Below are 6,012 nucleotides of genomic sequence, written 5' to 3' on the forward strand. Positions count from 1 at the left end.
GGGAGAGAGCACAGTGTGAGGGACACAATGCAGACTACAACCAGTTCCACTTGCTGCAGGTCTATACTCGGTGTAGCTGTGTGGATCTCATTTCGGCCCGGGTTTGTGACGTCACAGTCAGGCCTCGGATAGAGTTAAGGCGCTCAGCGCCTGAGGAGAAAAACAAACAAACATTTTGGTGGTTAAATAACTTAGGATGCTCTGGCTGTACTGTATTGTTTGATGTTTGTTTGTTTATTTATTTATTTATTTATTTATTTATTTATTTTTAACTATCTTTATAATGGTATGTGTGATGGTGACGAGAACATAACATCAGATGGTGTACTAGCAGCTAGCTAGCTAGTTTAGCTATGTTAATGATACGTATGAGAGGCAGGAGGATGTGAAAACTGCCCAAATTGTGTATTCATTCATGCAGTAGTAGCTGATTGATTGATTGATTGATTGATTGATTGATTTTATTTGTACCTCAGGGTAGCTAACATGCTAATCCTCGAGCAGAAATGCTAAAGCAGCCGCAGTTCCTTAAGCCATTAGCAGCCAGGTCCATCCGTGCTAATGAAGTGTCCTTGACTGCTTCGGTGTCAGGCTGCTTTCTCTCTGTTGTGATTCTTTTCCCCCCATGAATGTCTGGCTAGAACTTTCTGGAACTTGGTATCCACTAGACATAACATGCCATCAAAGCAACAAATTACCAGTAGAGACCCACAGGGACCATTACAGTTTCCATTAAAAGCAATACAATTCCCATTTTTACCATTACAAATTCTATGAGGGTTTCTGTTGTGTTTGGGTTTTTTTTTTTTCTTTTCAGTATGGAAATTCCTATTTCCCTTTTGGGAATAAATCAGAGAAAAGTGTAACCAAATTAATAAACTAATATAAATAATGTATGTGTGTGTATATATATATATATATATATATATATATATATATATATATATATATATATATATATATATATATATATATTCCAATTTGCATTCAGTCCCTCAATCTGGCAACACTGGGAAGCTGTGTTTTTTTTCTTTGTTTATTTTACTTTTTTTAACAAAAAAAAAGGGTACAATATCTGGCGGAAAAATACTACAAAACAGTGTTATTCGATTTAAATGTATTAATTATTGACATCATTGTCTACTGGATTTCTTTTTTTTTTCCTCCTTTAAGCAACAGTTGAATATTTTAGTAATAAACCATAGCAAACTGTGACTAAATTCATTATTAATGAACTAATAGGCTACAGTATAAATCCACAGAAGAGAAAAAAAAAACGTTTCAAATTTCACTCGATTGTTCAATCTGGCAACAATGAGAAGCTTTTGTTTATATTTATGTTTACATAAAAATTCTGAGGGGGGGATACTAGAAAATAAATGTATTAGATTTAAATTGATGATTAATTGCGTTGTGGATTCCTTTTTTGCACTTTTAACCAACAGTTGAATAATTTAATAATATGAATAAAAGTGCCACAGATTTTAAATGAATATAAAATATTTATTTGCTTGTTTGTTTGTTTAAACGAAAACAAATAACGGCTGCTCACCTCCCTCCTCACCATAAGTCAACGGTGCAACAAGGTATCTGGACTAGATGACATCTATCTGGCCGGTGATTAGGCCTGCTGCATCTTCTGACGGAGATAAAAATATATTGTATTGTTTCATTTGCACAGGAGGAACTTGGATCACACTTTAATTTGACTCATGGGATGGATTTGAACATTACATCTAAAGAACAACGATGTTGCTAAAACTGTCTGGAATTCATCAGACCCCTGCTGCAAAAAAAGCATTAAAAATTTCTAGTAGTTTCTTAAAAAAATAAAAAATAAAAAAATAAAGTAAAAAGAGTAACTCTGTACGTCATCTGCTTCTCTCAACTCTCTAATCTCACAAACCACCATCTTTTATTGATCCTGCAAAATGACCTGCACCTGCTCGTGTAGACACAGCGGTAAATGAATAATAATGTTAACGCTACTAGGTGGGTTTTAATTCAAACTTCTTTATGAAATAATTCCTCACCAATCATAATCAAGAGTAGCAACTGTAAAATAAAAAAAGTGTACAGATGATGAAGTGACCACTAGGTGGTGGTGGAATTACACACCAGCAGAGAGATATCTGTGATTTTGCCAGCTAAAGTGTGAATTATGCATCACACAACTGATATTCCATGGAATTGATAAATCTTCTGTATAGAGCACCAGCATGCATATTAGGGCAGCGGGAGCTCAGTGTTTAAGGCACTGGGCTACTGAGCCAAAGGATGTGAGTTCAAATCCCAGCATGGCACCCAGCACCAGGTCCTTGAGCTTCGATTGCTCAGCTGTATCCTGTCTCAGTTGTAAGTCACTTTGGATAAACTCATCAGCCAAATGAGGTAAACACATGTGGGGTGTTTACTCTTAGTGCTTTCAGAACTGTGTACATAACAGAGCCATAAACTGTGTATATAAAAAATGAAATCATATCATATCTGCAAGCCTGAGGTTTACAATTTGTGCTGTGGGTAATGTTGGAAACCAGTAGCCAAAGTAAAACTAGACCAGAGAGAAGTTCATTAGAGAGACGCCACTGAGGATCACATGCAAATTCAGATTAATACACGAGGTGTTCAGGGTTCTTCTTTAAAACTCAACTCTACCAGGATTCTTAAAGGCAACTCGTTTAAAATGATTGATAAAATGGTGATGGAAAATGATTATCTGATCATCATCTCTAGTTAACGGCGTCCGAATTAGTCAGGATGCATGGGACCAGCATCTCTACTAGGACTTGTCTGAAATGCTAAATAAATGAATGAGCAGAAGGAATAAACTATGGAGATATTTTGTGGGTTATGGAAAGCTGTGATTGAGCATTTTCTTGATTATGCGTTCATCATGGTTGTACTTTTGTTTACTTCTCAGGTATGCCATAGTGTCTAAAGGAAGGCATATTTTCATTTTCTTCTGATGTCTGGTCGTTAGGAGTGACGCTCTATGAGATCCTGACACGCTGTGACCATCGTCAAAGTCCACCTGTGGTCAGAAACCATTCCCCACCTCTGTCTCTTCATGTCTTTTAATAATAATAATAATAGTGTATACAATGTATATTTTTTATAATTGTGGAGAGCGTTTGTTGTATATTATGCTTGTGTATAATATCTACTGAATAGTGTAATAATTGTTCACAATTTGATGTACTTGCTATAGAAATATGTCGAGATGATGGGGATGGTACCAAGTCTTGGAGGAAAACCGGTGGCTGCTGTGCCCTCGAGATTGTCCACATGAGGTAGTGTGAAACATTCAAATCACAAAAGCCTACTCTACTTATCATCTCAAACACTGTACTAATTAACGTCTTGCGCTAAATGTAGGTGTACATGCTGATGGAGCAGTGCTGGGACTTCACACCGGCGTAGCGTCCAACATTCAAATCCCTGGAAGAGTCTTCGGAGGAAATTCGGCGTAAGTACGAGTAACCTGCTGTGCGGCTTTCTCGTTAACCATCACTGACCACTTTTACAAATATATACCACTTCCTGCTGACGTGACCCCATTGGCTGCATTGTTTATTAAAACAGATGTTGCTTCACTTTTACAGTAACAAATCGATCCACTCTGCTCCTCAAGTGCTCTTTGTTGCTATGTTTGTGTTAAAGACTTACTAACTAAAGTAAGTACAGTGGTGGGACTTTATTTCTTGGTCTGATTAAGTGTATTGTAAATAGATGTGTTGTTGGAATTTTACAAGTTCAAGTTTCATTGTTTCACTGCTCGGCCATAGACATATTCAGTATTTACAGAATGCATTTTCCTTCTGTTTTTATTACTTTGTTGTCCTTCCCCTTTCTTTCATTTTTTTTTATTTATCAGAAATGAAATGACTAGCAAATGTAAACCAGAGTCAGTTCTGAAAGGGCTTAATCTGCACCTTACTAGTTAGGAACTTGTAAAAATGTTAAACTATCCATGCATATTTTTTTAAATTGTATTTATTTTCCTTTTTTTTTTTTTTTTTTTTTTAAATGAAATGTGTAATTCTACCCTTAACACTCAAAGGACTCAAGCATTAAATCGAATGCCAGAGATTCATTTTGATGAATGAGAATGTAATTTTAGATGGATGGATGGATGGATGAACCCAGGGCTGTGGCGTACGCCCCAACAATGGCTTTAATAAAAATGTGTGCTTCAAACCATTGAAAACTTTAAGTTGTTTCCAGTCATGTATCTTATAACCCCATATGCATCATATTTTAACTATTTTTAAATACCATTTCAGGTTACTATTTTAGTCTGACCTGAAATCATCGATCGTACTTATCCAATAAATATAGTCATTGATATGCATTTCTCTTCAAAATTCATTAAAGGCTAGGTCAAATCAAGGAGTAAAACAGTTTCTTTCTTGGAAATGTAACCGAGTACAAGTATTCAATTTCAATAAAACTCTAAATCTATAAATGCATCAAAATATCCTGCTGGATCCTGCCAACCCTCGTAGAATTTGTAATGGTTTTAGTGGTTATAATGGGAATTGTATTAGTTCGTCTGGGTAATTTGTTGCCTTCTATAATTGGCATGTTATGTCTAGTGAATACCATTAAGGACAGGTAATGGTTTTACTGGTTAGCTAATGGTTTGTAATGGTACAGCGGGGGAAATAAGTATTGGACACGTCAACATTGTTTTCAGTAAATATATTTCCAATGTGGTTATTCACATTAAATTTTCACCAGACATCAGTATTAACTCAAGAAATCCGCACATATAAAGAATTCACAACACTAAAGTCCATAAATAAAGTTATGTGTAATAAAGTGGAATGACACAGGGAAAAAAGTGTTAAACACGCTAAGAAAAAGCTGTTCTCCAAGGCAAGGTAAGGCAAGGAACCAGCTGAAATCCGTAAGTAATTATACCCCCTAACTGTGCAAATTAATATCAGCTTGGTTAGTACATTGATGGTCTATAAAAAGGCTTTTCGTTAACAAGGTGTCACACAAGAAACATCTCATGATGGGTAAAAGCAAAGAGTTCTCCCAAGACCTCTTCGCGCAACATATTGATGGAATCAGATTCAGACGTATTTCAAAACTTCTGAGTCCTCCAGTAAGCACCATCAGGGTCATTATCCGAAACAACATCACTCCGTCATCAACCGGCCATGCACAGGAGCTCCTCGCAAGATTTCTGACCAGGGAGTCAGAAGAACAGTCAGAAGAGTAGCTCAAGAGCCAAGGACCACTTGGGAAAGAGCTCCAGAAACACTTGGAGGCAGCAGGTACCTGCTCTGCTGGTGTCTCTTCTGTCTGGTGTCAATCCTCTGCAGTAGACTGTTCATCCACACAAAAAACCTCCCCAGTTTATTTTCCTTTTTTTTTTAATTATTTTTTTAAAGTGTACAATATCTGGGGGGGAAATACTACAAAATATATATATATATATTTTTTTTTTACAAAATTTGATTTAAATGTATTAATTATTGACATCATTGCCCACTGGATTTCCTTTTTCCCCTCCTTTAAGCAACAGTTGAATATTTTAGTAATAAATCATAGCAAACTGTGACTAAATGCATTATTAATGAACTAATAGGCTACAGTATAAATCCACAGAAGAGAGAGAGAGAGAGAGAGAGAGAGAGAGAGAGAGAGAGAGAGAGAGAGAGAGAAAACATGTTTCAAAATGCACTCGATTGTTCAATCTGGCAACAAGCTTTTATTTATGTTTACATAAAAATTCTGTGGGGGGGAAATACTAGAAAATAAATGTATTAGAAAATAAATGTATTAGATTTAAATTGATTGATGATTAATTGCATTGTGGATTCCTTTTTTTGGCACCTTTAACCAACAGTTGAATAATTTAATAATATGAATAAAAGTGCAACAGATTTTAAATGAATATAAAATGTGATGTATTTGTTTACTTGTTTGTTTGTTTAAACGAAAACAACTAACGGCAGCTCCACCTCCCTTCTCCCCCCTCCCCTCCCTCTCGCCTCCCTC

At 36.0% G+C, this 6,012-nt stretch overlaps 1 protein-coding gene across 3 annotated transcripts in view; it reads left to right on the plus strand.

The window, feature by feature from the left end:
* Positions 1-3,056, plus strand: part of gpat2 (glycerol-3-phosphate acyltransferase 2, mitochondrial) — a 163,249-nt gene extending 160,193 nt beyond the window's left edge. The window contains exon 26 of one of the 3 annotated variants that reach the window (XR_008396397.1): positions 2,921-3,056. The gene's annotated coding sequence lies outside the window, so the exon portion shown is untranslated. The remainder of the gene's footprint in view (positions 1-2,920) is intronic. The other 2 variants (XM_053680071.1, XM_053680065.1) reach the window with 2 other exon arrangements.
* Positions 3,057-6,012: the final 2,956 nt, after the last annotated feature.

Source organism: Ictalurus punctatus, chromosome 5 (genome assembly GCF_001660625.3).
Source record: "Ictalurus punctatus breed USDA103 chromosome 5, Coco_2.0, whole genome shotgun sequence".
Lineage (NCBI taxonomy): Eukaryota > Metazoa > Chordata > Actinopteri > Siluriformes > Ictaluridae > Ictalurus > Ictalurus punctatus.